Source organism: Carassius auratus, chromosome 43, assembly GCF_003368295.1.
Source record: "Carassius auratus strain Wakin chromosome 43, ASM336829v1, whole genome shotgun sequence".
NCBI lineage: Eukaryota > Metazoa > Chordata > Actinopteri > Cypriniformes > Cyprinidae > Carassius > Carassius auratus.
Window position 1 is genome coordinate 4615163 of NC_039285.1, and position 14105 is coordinate 4629267.

Genomic DNA, 14105 nt, shown 5'->3' on the forward strand with positions numbered 1-14105 from the left:
TAAAATCACAATGTTGGAAAAGAATTACACATTTAGCTTCAACCGTGAACTTAAAACACTCATCAACCATTTAAAAAAACATTACAAGCTTTTTTTTCATAATAGTCACAGTAGAAAGCCCGGAATTCCTTGGACACCTTGATGTTTAATGTAACTTTCATGTTTGCCCATTAATATATTAATACATATGCTGACATGCATTATGCATGTTAGTTTTTCCAGCCAAGCCATTAGATACATAACTAATTTATTTACCATTCAATATAGTGAAATAATATTAACATTTAAAACAACTGTTTTATATTTTAAAATGTCATTTATTCCTCTGATGACAAAGCTGAATTCTCAGCAGCCATTACACCAGTCTTCAGTGTCATATGATCCTTCAGAAATAATTCTTATATGTGTATATTTGAAATTTAAATAATTTGTATTTCTTTTAAAATATACTGATGCGACGAAAAGGCAGTCATGACCCCCTGTTCGAGGTGTTCCAAGTGTACATTCACAAATAGTCGGGATTCACTAGACTGGACCTCCAAGTATGACCGGGACCCTCCACATGTGTTTTTGAGGGTGACAGAACTTTCATCGTTCCTAAATGTGGCAAAATTAGTCAGAGGGAGAAAAAGGAAGCTGCCTAGCTTTTGAAGAATTAATAAGGCTGTCTCATTTGCACAGTGTCTGAGACAGCCTCTGAAAGTCCCATTTTTACATTTTCTTGACAGTGCCTTTGATGAGCGCTGATAATGTACAGCAGCTCCCAGGGAGCTCACATCTTATAATAAAGAGTTTGGCGGCGGAGACGAACTATGCTGATCCAAGCTATGCATTATTATTTGTCTTCCAAGCAGAAAAGCAGCTCACATTTATGCCTCCCACTATTTATACACTGTTATTAAGGCTGAACGTTATCCGATTGTTCATGTGCCAGCCTATAAGCAAATACTGCTTTTGTTCTCCCAGAACGGTTTACATAAGCGATGGTATTTAACGCCTGTTTGGTATCTGGCTTATACATTTAAGATTCACCATATTAGCTGTTTTCTGTGACAGCTTCTGTGCAGCCGTTTTAGAAAAACATCCTAAGTGCCTTTCCTTAAGCGAGTGTTGGGAGATGAGCGATCACCTCTTTTAAGAGTAGCAGGTCAATAAAGATGGAGTTTAAAGGGGTTTTCTGCCTTTTGTGATTGGCTTTTTCTCCATCCACGTGTATCAGATGGCTTCACGTTGACTAGGTAGGCCTGTGACCCATTTTTGAAACACAGCCTTAAGCTATGCTATGCATAGATAACGTACAGTATGTTCTCACCTAGGTTACTAAAAGCAAGACAGTGAAGAGGACAGAGTTTGAAAAAGGAGTAAAATCATAAAGGCTGGTCATTCATAGCTGGTGGTCAGGGATTAGTGTCTCTGCTGGTAGATGCAGTAACTACACCATCATGGCTTGCCTGTTAATGGCTGTTCAGAAGTATTTTGACTTGATTTTTTATTTTGCAGCAACATATGTATTTAATTATATTATATTAGATGTTTTACCAGTGAAAGATAAATCAGAAGAATAGTTCAACCAAATTGTTCGCACTCAAGTCATATATATATACCTTGATCAAGTACACAAGTCAGAAAACCAAGATGGACATTGTTAGTAATATTCAGTAGAACTCTGAATGTCTTACTTGAGAATGGAAATGGAACAAATGGAATATACCATAAATGTTCACTTGCTTCTTCGGGTGTTTCTACAGATCAATGCAAAATATGTATTTCTGCCCCCTACTGGACTGGAATGTGAAACACTACGCAGTGAACAAGAAAGCTTTATCGGTTGTACATTAATTCACTGTATTACTGATTTTACTGTAAAAATTGTTTAACTTTTTTTTTTATTATTATTTAACCAAAACTTTCCTGAAACTGAGTACTTTTTTGATACATTTGGTCACTTTATTAGCATTTTGCATTTGAATATATATTAAACATTATCAAAGATTGCTTTATTGTGGCTGAATTGATGATTAAGTATACCTCAAAAATTGCTCTGTTTTTTTGTTTCCCATTTGCGTCATTGATCAGTTGCCATTGAGATTAATGAAAAATGTTAACAGATAGTTTTCTCCATGTAAAAAATGCTGTCCTTCAGAGCACATAAACAATATACACTTTGGAAATGCTAGGTATGTGATGTTCATTTATGTATTTCAACAGGACACAATACCAGTCAAAAGCTTTTGAACAGTAAGATTTTTCATGGTTTTGTAATGAATTGAACTTCTGCTCACCAATTCTGCATTTATTTGATCCAAAATACATAAAGTTGCATTTGCTAAAGCAGTAATATTGTGAAATATTTTTACTTTTTAAAAGAACTGCTTTCTATTTGAGTAAATTTTAAAATTGAATCGATTCCTGTGATCAAAGCTAAATTTTCAGCATTATTACTCCAGTCTTACTCCAGGTAAATAAATACAATAATCATGTTAAAAATGATGCTGTTCTTCTGAACTTTATAATCATCCAAAAAAAAAAAGAAACTGAAAAATTATTCATCAGCTCTTTTCAACATTAATAATTATAAGTAGCAAATCTGAATATTTGAATGATTTCTGAAGGATCGTGTGACTGGAATAATGATGCTAAAAATTCAGCTTTGATTATTCCTAATAAACTGTTTAACTGCACTCGCAAGTGAATCTCAAGTAATTTTGTGGGATAATTAGATATATATTAAATAAACTACAAACATAAAAATTAGGGCCGGGACTCGATTAAAAAAAGTAATCTAATTAATTAGGGGCTTTGTAATTAATTAATCTAAATTAATCGCATTTTAATCGCATATAAATATTTGACCTGAGAACAGTGAGAAGTAATTTTTTTTCACATGGATTTATAGTATACCATTGAATAATGACTGAATACATAAGCTTAAGCAACAAAATATTGTTTATTTTTGTTCAACCAAGTCTAGCAGACCAGTGCAATTTTTTGCCATGAAGTGTAGCAATAGCATATTTAGAAACAATTTAGAAATAGTACATTTCAGAAATTCAGGAAGCTTATAGGTGCTGGAACCTTCTGTAAAGTGTTTTTTTTTTTTAAGTAAAACACAATACTGTCAATTACATTCAGAACATTGGAAACACTGACTATTAGAAAATATCTCTCTGTTGCTTCAGAGGCCATAACATACTAAGTCCAGCTCTCAACAACCTTGGCCAAAACAATAAAGAGTTCAACATAAACTGTTGCACCAACAAAATAATACATAGTTCAACATAAAGTGTAAAGTCCACGCTAGCTGCTATATGTTTTGCGTTGAGGTGATCCTTGAGGCTCGATGTGCTGCTGCGGTGATATGCGAACGCTAGTTGGTGCTCCAGTATAATCGGTCCCGCCGAAACTCATCCAGTGAGAAACGTTCCGCGGTGCAAAAATAAGTTATTAAAAATGCGGGATTTTTTTTTTCCTGTAATTAATTAATCTTAGTTAACGCATTATTTTTTGTGTAATTAATTAATCTCAATTAACGCGTTAAAGTCCCGGCCCTAATAAAAATATATACATTTATTTTGTCCTCACATGCTTTCTTGTAACTCTTCCCTCTCAGTCACACACCTGACTGAAAGGCTCATTATGCAGCTCATTATGCAGTCCTTTGTCTTCTCAGGTGTAAATCACACTAATATTCATGGTCATTCACATCTACTCGCATATGCCCTTTAGAAACAAAAAGTGTCTTAGAAATTTTTAAAATCAATCATTGATGAACAAATGTCTTGTGAACAAATGTACTGTATGTGTTTTATGACTTCAGTGATTCAAATTGTTCTCAAAAACAAAATCATGTACATACATGCTATTTACATATTATTGTAGCCCAGTTTGTACTGAATACAGTGTTTTTTGAATTTTAGCCATGTATATGTTTATAAGCAACTGAAAAAAGCACAAAAGCCAGGGCATGTCAAAATTTCTCAAAGGGTTTAGCAGTTTGGATGATTGGGATAGGATATTTTCCTCAAAACTGGCTGGTGTTCTGTAAGTGGAGGTAAATGATCAACTTAACTATATCAGTGTAATACAGGGGTGAACATATTCAGAGAAACAGGTTTTCACCACTATTGGGGGTTGAAATGAATTTTCATTCAACGTTCTTATGCTTCTCAGGCAAAGAGCTAAAAATAAATTTGAGTCTTTGTGGAGAGGGGGAGTTGGAAATGAATTTCAAATGCAACAGTAGTAGGAAAGTGTGTGTGTGTGTTCAGATCTCACATTTCTCTTTCAGACGATGAGCTTTGGATCCATCCACAGAGTGTTTGGTACAGACAGCTAGCATTTCATACAATCTGCATTTTCTGTCTTGCTAAGATTGTGTCTTTCATTCGGCAACCTGTCTATTCCTCTCCATTTCTTATCTATACCGTTCCTGGCTTTTGCTGGGTTATATTTCACTAATGTTGTTTTCCTGAAGTCCTTGACAAACATTGGTTTATTTCCCAACAGAGACTGCAGTTCACACCCCTTCCCCTTGTCAAAGTATCATCATTGCTTCAACGTCTCTCCCATGGCTTTTGAATTCTAAAAACTGGCATTTAAAGCAACAAAATCTCTTGGACTTCAGATATTGTACTGTACAGATGGCCATTACTCCAATTAGCATGCTAAATGCTCACATGAACTGACAACTTCTCTCCACGCTAAGAGTGCCCAGTGTGGCATTCAGTCTCCCCATGCAATCATCACAACTGCTCTTTGATGTAGCTAAAGGGATCAACAGTGTGATGCAAGGACTCTTTTTGAACCAGCACTTTCCTGGAGTGCTAATGAAACAGCAGGTCTGCTCCACCCCGCTGAACCCTCGATTGGAGCTCTTTTTGTACATTTCTGGGGCTGTGGTGGAATCTAAACCGAAGTGACACAGGGCCTAATGGAGATATGGAGGAACAGGCTTTCACAGGGAGAGGGAAACATTTGAATAGGTAGATTGACAGGCGGTGAGCTCTGCGGAGATGGAAAGTGTGTGTAGTTCTTTTGTGGTGGCGAGGGTCATGAGTAAAGTGTTGCAGCGTCGGCAGGATGACAGCATTTAGAAGTGACACACTGTCAAGTGTTTTGCTACATCTACGTGGCGAGAGCAAACACAGCTGGCACCTTGTGCAGGATGCTAATGCCTGGAAGTGCGAGGCCTTTTGTTCCCAATGTTTGTTTTTATTTGGATGGCATGTTTGACTTGAACATTAAATGGCAGGACAGAATTGCAACCACTTTTACTACTGAATTCACAAACAGGCATCGTAGAACACGCATAAAGCTTTCTACATTAATTTCATGTAGCATGACGTTTTTGTCACACAGTACCTTTTGAGCTCTATAACTTTCATGTGGGAAATAAGTAGAGCGTTCATGTAAAAAATATGAAAATGCTTGTTTTGATGCTTGAAGGAAGTTTTTATATAAACATGTATGACTTTCTCTCAATCTTAAACGAAAGTTACCTTGCATGGAAATTAATTCTAAAATACTGTAGAGATGCACCATGAATGGACATTTTTCATAATGCCTTTTTAAAATGTCTGTATGAAATCATATATTTTTCTGCAAGGATATTTTTTTTTCTTACAGTAAGTATAGAATTTGAGTATCGGATAATTTTAATTTCAGACATCGGGTTTTTTGGCTGTAAGCTGGTCAGAGAAGTTGGTAAGAGAAGACTAACATGATTTTCGTGTTTACGAATTATGTATATTATATCAAGACATAGGCTGTATGATGAGAACATAAAAGGTACTGCAAGTCAGGAATCACTCCTATAGATTGCAGTTTTGCCTGAAGGAATGGCCACAATTTTTATCTTGCTTGTAATAAAAACATCATGCAGTTATTTATTTATCTAGAAAGCTGGGACCCCAGCCAAAGCCATTAGGAATCATGAAAGCATTGCTGATTTATTAAATTTTTTTATTTGTTTAATTTCCACTCATTTAACATTTGGTTATTGATTCCCACAGAGCAGTGTAATACAAACCAATCACTTTATGCCACATAATCAGTTCTCCTCTGAGATTAATTATAGTGGATGTCCTGATTAATTAAGCATGAAAAGGAAGAATGGTTGTTTGGAAGCAACAATTCAAGGTCAATTGTTTGAAATAATTGTGCTGAGAATGACCCAGTGATCCTTAAAGAAACTTGGGGTAAAAATGAGATATTGTTGTTACAACAACGATTCTTGCAGATTTGTGTTCCTAGAACTCAGCGAGTAAAGCATTGTGTTGTCAAAGCCACAGTCACTGGTTAAATTCCCAGGGAAGTTACATGCTGAGACAAAATAGGTTTGGAAATACAAAACTGTTAGGACGCAACAAAAATGCATATATGATGCACAAGACTTAATATTTCTTAAAATGACAGGGTAGTACCTCTGAATGGTGAAACTCACATAAACTTTCCTGTTTCTTCTGTTGTTTTTGCTTTTTTTTCAATTTCAAAGCCATGCCAGGAAAGTGCACTATTAAGAACAGAATGGTGAATGACTTTTAAAGTCCTACTAAATTCCTGAATTCAAGTTGAGGGAGCAAAAGGAAGCGGAATTTCAATTCAAATTCAAACTTAGATTTAAATTCCAATCAAGTACTGTAGTTTAACCCATTTTTAAACCTTGTATGTCAAGACAGAATTTCTCAACCAAGGTATAGCAACTCCCCAAATGCCAGATTTCTTTGAACTGGAATTCAGTAAATCCCTTTCCTGTCATTCCATTTCAACTTCCTGTCAGTATGGCCACTGTAATTCAAATTCACACTCATAAACTGAAATGGAGCTAGCTCAATTCTGAATTTTGCCCAAGCGTGGCTCATGCAATTTCGTCATCCCATTTTTGATGTGCTACACCCTAATGGCAGACACAAATGCATTCATAAAATCCGCCACAGAATGACAAGTCTGCCACAGTGAAGCATGGGTCATTTAGATTTACAAAGCATAGCTAAATACGATCACTGTTTGCAGCGAGCATGTGTACTCATGCGCTTCTGTGTATTGTCCCTGTGTGACAGACACTGTGTGAGAGGGCATAGACAAGTCAATGCTCAACACTCTTATCAGTCCAGCTGCCACCAAATAATATTTTAATTTAAATGACAAAATCCATTACCCGAACCCGGGGCTCTAGTGAGAGCATTTAATGGCCCAATTAAATTCAACTGCCTAGTATCTATTGAGCAATTAACCTTTGATAAACCAATTAATGTTTAGCGTTTGATGACAGAAGTTGGACCTGGAAGAGTCATATTGGAGTTTGATGGAACAACTCCCAGTCTAAGATTAGCTTAGCGCAGCTATAAAATTGTCAGAAGCCCTTGTTTCCTGCTATATTGATTCTTTTGTGCTGAGACATCGCTCAGCTTTGCAGATGAAAAAGGGGAAATTACCAGAAAGATTGCGGGAGAACAGAGGAGCTGTCAGTTATTATAAAGCCGAGTTCGATGAATTATTGATAGCAGTGTGAACATGTCTCCAGACACTGCTTGATTATTTCCTACATGATGTGCAAGTGCTAGTTTCCTTTGATGTTTGTTGCTTCATTGTCTCTGGCAACTTCCTCTCAAAGATGCCACCTCTCAGGTCACTATGGAGACTGTCACCACACAAACATAGGCAGACGTGCTGAAAAACTAGCTCTCCAGCTGCCATCCTTTAATGTGGTCGTTGTGGCTATAAAATAAGTATAAACACGTCAAGAGGATTTACCACCTGTCTGGAGGGCTAGATAATGTGCGTTTTCTGAGATCATAGGGGATCTCGACAGAGGAAACGGTTTGATATCTGTTCTTGCTATCATGATTCGGTTGAATGTTGTCATCACAGGCGCACCGCGGGTCATAGTCGCCCTGTCCTTTATCATCAGTAATGTGACTCAGACAAACCGGACAGTCCCTTATCCCATTCGCCATTAGCAAAGCTCCATTCGTGAATTTATCTTCTCTTAGTCTCCAACAATATCATTTTCCCAGGCTTGACAGCCCTCAAGCCTCCCGAATGCAATAATAAAGAATTGATTATATTCTTTATGGAGCGCAGAGGGCCCAAATGTGTTTTGTGTTCCTTCTCCTATAAGCTGTAATGAAAAAGGGAAAAAAAGACAGGAGAGTTGATGAATGTTTGGATTGCGAATAGTTTGCAGGAGCTTTACATTACCACCGAATACCATCAGTCTTTACGCTGAAATATCTTCAGTGACAGACACCAAGACACTAGGCTTGCAGATGGTGGATTTTGTCACTTATCGATAAAAACAGAATAGGAAAAACTGTAGGTAGTCTATGTGCTGCACTGTAGCACATAATGAATTGAGAGTCTGGCTGAAAATGTGTTTTTGTGGAAGGACTCTCACGTAAGTTTTAATTTCCTGCTTTCCCCACGTTTGCCATTAGCATCTGAGACGATACAAGCGTTTAATGAAAAACACCCCACTCCCTCCTCCAGACTAAACTGTCATGGCAAAAAATAATGAAGCACACAAAGCACTAGGAAACTAATAAACCTCGTATTTCTTCTGACATCAACATGAAATCATATGAAAATAATACTTGCAAGAAAAGACTCTGGTCGTAATGCCACCTCCGTATTGTATTTCAAGATGAGATGGTTGAAAATAAAAACCCGGATACAGTGAGGTGTTGATGGGTCTCTATTATCCTTGAAATGAGCTTAATTTTGCGGGACATTTTATCAGACCTATTGAACAAGGGCTGTCATGTGCGTCAGCCACCTCAGTGCTTTAAGATGACATATCATCACTTAAATCATTAGGGGTGAGATTTGAGGAGGTGGTGTGAATTATGATATTTTGCCAGTTCCTCATAATCATCACACACTAGAACATCTGTCATCAAAGCCTATCCCACGAAAACCCATAAACCATATTAATAATTTATGCCTGTTCATTTTTAATAATCCATCAGTCCTTGAGAACGAATTGAGAAACCTGATTTGAATTTAGTGAGGTGCGATAAATTCAAACAGACTGGGGTATGATATATGTTTTGAGATCTTGTTAATTTAAAGGTAATCCTTCATGCAGAGCAGATGTTGTGTAGAATCAATAGGCGGTGAGCGTCAAGATGTTGATTGATGTGCATTTGAATTAATTCAATTATGGAATGATTCAGAGACAACAATGCAGTTCCATGTTGTCATAGCAAATAAAATTAACGAGCTTTCAGTGGACGTCATCACGGCATGTTCTGTCAAATGATTACCTCACATTTACGTAAATATAACTAACAGCACCACTCTGCAAATTCAGGGTGAGAAAGCCGTATGAAAACATGAGGGGAAATGAAATCAGCCACTATAAAAAAAAAGAGTATAAGATGGATGTTACTGTCAGCAATATTTGATATTTACACAATTAGATTATGTTTTTGAGACTAAATGCAAATTCCTGGTGTGCCAACATGCAACAGCTAACATCTTTGCAATCTGGCAGGCTGTCCTGCTTAGGGAATGCTTTTCTGAGCTGTTTAAATCTACCATGTCCTGTTTGGCCAGAAACTCATTATGGGCTACCATCTGCAAGTGATGAACAAAATCCAGATTTTAATCTCCTGGCACCCTCCATTAGTCCTATGGGATGGAGAAAGAGTTTAGAAAGACCAAGCTGTGTAATGTGGCTTTAGATCTTTTGTACCAAAGAGATGGCATGTTTGCATTATGCATTCTGATACCAGTAGCGTCCGACACCATAAATGACAAATTCTGCCCATGTAAGGTTTTTAAGAACAAGCTGGAAGCTGTGAAGTCATTTCTTATATGGGCCTGCATGCATCATCATCTGCTTCCTGACTGAAGACTCAAATCCAGAGATAATTTCCCAAGCATATATTTTCATTGGTCAGTTTTGGCAACTTGTGTGATATGATTGTATGCTTTTTGTCCCCTTGGATGGTTGTGCTTAGCTGGTGGAACTCGTGGGATTGGACTGCAGAGAAGGACTGGAGGGGAGGATTCCCCTCAGCAGATAAGCAGGATTTGTGTCTGGGAAACTGGAGATTGCAGGCATGTCTCTCTGAGAATTACTACAGCCACTGAATGCAGCCCCTACTCAAACCGTTGTACAGATCTCACAATAGTGGTGTTATCACAGACATTAGCTTTTAGAATTTGTTTATAATTTATCATTTAAATCTACAATTTAAATGGTTTAATTTGTAGAATTTATAGTGGAATATATATTTTACTAGGAAATTCAGATAAAAGATTTATCATCATAAAATAGAAAATCAAAAAACTGTCCTTGTTGTGGAAAGCAAAAGAATATGGTGTAAGAGGGTATTGATGCATGCATAAGATTTCATGTTTTGATTATTATTATTTTTTCATCGTTCCATGGACTTCTGAGGATACTGCAGTGAATTATAGCAATTATTTGTCTATATATATATATATATATATATATATATATATATATATATATATATATATATATATATATATATATATTTATATATATATATATATATATATATTTATATATATATATATTTATATATATAGATAGATAGATAGATAGATAGATAGATAGATAGATAGATAGATAGATAGATAGATAGATAGATAGATTGTGTGTTTCGCCCTTGTTGACCAAAAAAATAAAATAAATAAATAAATACACCCTTGGTCAACAGACATTTTCAGATGAGATTGCAACTGTTTGGAAACACACATGAATCGGCCACCTGTGCAATAGAGGGCAGGCATCTCTTGATATCTTCTAACCAGCTGAATGGAGTTTGCTGAGGCCTTTTTTTTACATTGAGCAGAGTTGTCTTTAGGCAGAGAGGATGTGACAGGGTGCATTAACTTGATATGTCTCTGTTCTGAAGGATTAAATGGGTATTCTTATACATTAGCCTTGAGCTAAATGGCCATCAACCCTCTCACATATTGTTCAGTCCGCACTGTCAGCGTCAGTCAACACTAACTCTACACCCGGTTAACCATTCATGGTTTTTTTCTCGAAGGATTAAAAAAAGAAACAGCTTTCCAAACTGTAAATCGATCATGCCTTGTGAGCGGTAAGACCATATCAGATGCTAAGGGGGGCAACCGGATCGATCCCTTTCCCTCCGCTCGACGAAAACAGGGAGACACAAATCTAAATTGAAGTCCCGGGTGATTTACCAAAGGGGGAAAGAAAATGAAACACTGCAGATGTCAGGGGGAACACGGAGATATAATTCAATTACCTAAGTGTGGAATGACATTTGATTTAATCTGAACTATTAATGCCAGTGAGGTCAAGCCAAAAGAAAGGGCACTTGTCTAGTTAGTCGCAATTAGAGTGTAAATCTCAAATGTCTGTAAAGCGGCGGGGAAATGTCATTTGCGGAATAACTGGCTAATAACGTGGTTCCCCTCACCTTTGAGTAACCAGGCGGCGCGGAGTGAATCTAAATCATGCAAGACTAACAGTAGAGTCATTTGAGAAATTTGTCCGCCTTTTGTCATGGTTGGATAAGAATTAGTGGGAGCACTCGATGAGTCGGTACAGAACGCCAAGCACCCACTAATCCGTGCGAACAAACACTGGGAATTAGGAATCTTGGCAAGAGCTTAGAGAGATGCTATAAGCGCATTGTCATGTCGTTCCCCTTTCACCTAATCATCCGTGTCACTTCAGGCATCTTAAAGTGGCACATCGCTTATAACATCTCAGTTAGAATTAAGATTTATGTTCTGGATGATGCGCTGCAGCTAAATTATACCGCAACTGCATCCTACAAAATACCAGTGGATGTTCGGATAACTATACATAAGATAAGCGGTCCGATAGTTTATTGAATACGCAGCTGTATGTTCTGCAAACCAGAACCTGTATTAGGCAGTTTTATTTGCAGGCATCAGGCTCCATCAGACACGCTTTTACTGTCACCTCAAAGGGGGCTCCATGCATGTAATTGTCTACTATTTTAAGTGACTGCCCACTGGGTGGTGCAGAGAGTGAAATGAGAAGAAGTTTGGAGTCGTCAGGCTCCTACAGCGCTGACGGTGCTGCTGTGACTGATATTGTGTGTTATCCTTCTGTCCAGAATAAAAACTTTTCTCCCTCCTGCTTGCACACAAAAAAACAGACTAACATTCCCCCAAATGCCAGATCTGTCACAAGTTATACCAAACTAATTGTGACTAGAAATCCTTTTATGTTAGTTAAAATTGGCTGTAAAAGAACAGATTCAAGATTTTTATTCCTCACATACACATATTATATAGAGCATATATAAAGAACAGTGAAATGTGAGTCAGGTCTGCTCCATGGACAGTGCAATTATTAAAGAATACAACACGGATGATAATATACATAAATGTAGGTATGAAAGAATGAAATAAAAGTGAACAATAAAAATATAAGAATAAAATACAAAAAATACTGTAGAATTAAATATAGAATAGAAAATAATGTGATTTGTCTGCCTTATTTTTAATGCCAGTGTGTTACAAATGTGTTATTGTTGTAAACGTACAATTCTGTGTTAAAACAACATCATTGCTCTGTGCATTGCTTGTCATTCTTTTTAACCTATTTGAGACTATGGTGATGTAATTATACTTTTTATATCTCCTCAGCCTGATTTCATATTGGCATATTTGAAAATGCATGACCACAATCCATGATATATGGAAGATAGAAAAGCCTATAGAAAATTGTATATTCTCTGGATGCAAATAACAATAGCTGCACTGCAAATCTCCAGTATTTTTCCTTTGATGTTCCAATCTGTAAATCCCGTCATTAAGCATTGATTCATGCCATGAATCATAGTGACAATACACAGCCACATCCACCCTCTCTTAAGGCTGGGAGGCGTTATGAGAGTGCACACAAGGGGAAATGGAGGTCATTCCCACTCATCCTGAACACGTTCACAATGCGTTCACAATCTATTCCAGAAATAAAGCACCAAGACAAAGTAAAAGCCACTGTTACAGTATGTACCACCTGTGAGGGCAAGTAGCAAAGCTGTCAGTCAGTGAGGCAGTTTAGAGATTCAGCCTTACGGTTTTCACAGGGCTGAAAGGGGGCTTTATAGACAACACTGGGTAAGAAGAGCACCAGGTATTGTGAAAAGTAAAAAGAAATAGTACAGTGACATCTGGCACTTATTAAATAAATACACAGTTCATGTGAAAATGTTTTGAATCAATTACAGAAGTACAGACCAGATAACTAATATACCCATGTGCTTGCATAGTTTATTTATATATAATCTTTATTTAATGACAAACAATATATTCAGAATCATAATTCAAAGGTACAGACAGTGTAATGTTTCACAATACATCTATGTGCTTTCATTACTCTTGTCATGAAGTATGAAGAAGTAAAATCACAGTCTGTACTGATCATCCATAAACATGAATAAACATGATCTGATTTGCATTAATGAAGTGTGAAGCATGAGTGTACTGAAGAAATGCTCAAATAAATAACAACACGTTGTTTAAAATTAATGTTCTAGTAGTCATTTAGCCAAATTAATTATGTGATAATAGATTACAACACTTCACTGCATTACTTAATAGTTTTGTTTTTAAATTCACCATTTATTATCCACGCATAAACAGATGGGACTTGTTTCGAATGTCAGATTAAAGGAATAGTTTTCCCCAAAAATAAAATTAATCTGTGTCATTATTTATTCACCTTTAAAAGCAATGACATTTGACGACTGCTGAAAAGCTAGTTGATTTAAAAGCTAGTGAATTATGACTTACACTTGACAGACCTTGCCTCTGTTGCAATTTCATGAAAGAAACAAAAGAAGCATGGATGTTCTACATAAAATAGCTGCAAATGGGTTGAAGACATGAGATTGAATAAATAATGACACGATTTTCTCTTTTTTTGGATGAACTCTTCTTTTAATAGGACCAATCAATAATCAATGCCTTCTATCAAAATCATTTTCCTCTCTATAAATGGAGGTTAAAGACACTTCATCAGTTTAAGCACTAGATTTAAGCACTACATTGTATGGGTCATAAAGGAAATAAACTGGACTGGGCTTTACTAATGACTGCTGTTTAGTCCATCTATTCAT

The 14105-nt window shown here is 36.6% G+C and overlaps 1 protein-coding gene across 1 annotated transcript in view; it reads left to right on the forward strand.

Moving 5' to 3' along the window:
- LOC113061513 (alpha-1,3-mannosyl-glycoprotein 4-beta-N-acetylglucosaminyltransferase C-like) overlaps positions 1 to 14105 on the forward strand; it is a 52433-nt gene that overhangs the window by 11133 nt on the left and 27195 nt on the right. The window lies entirely within an intron of this gene.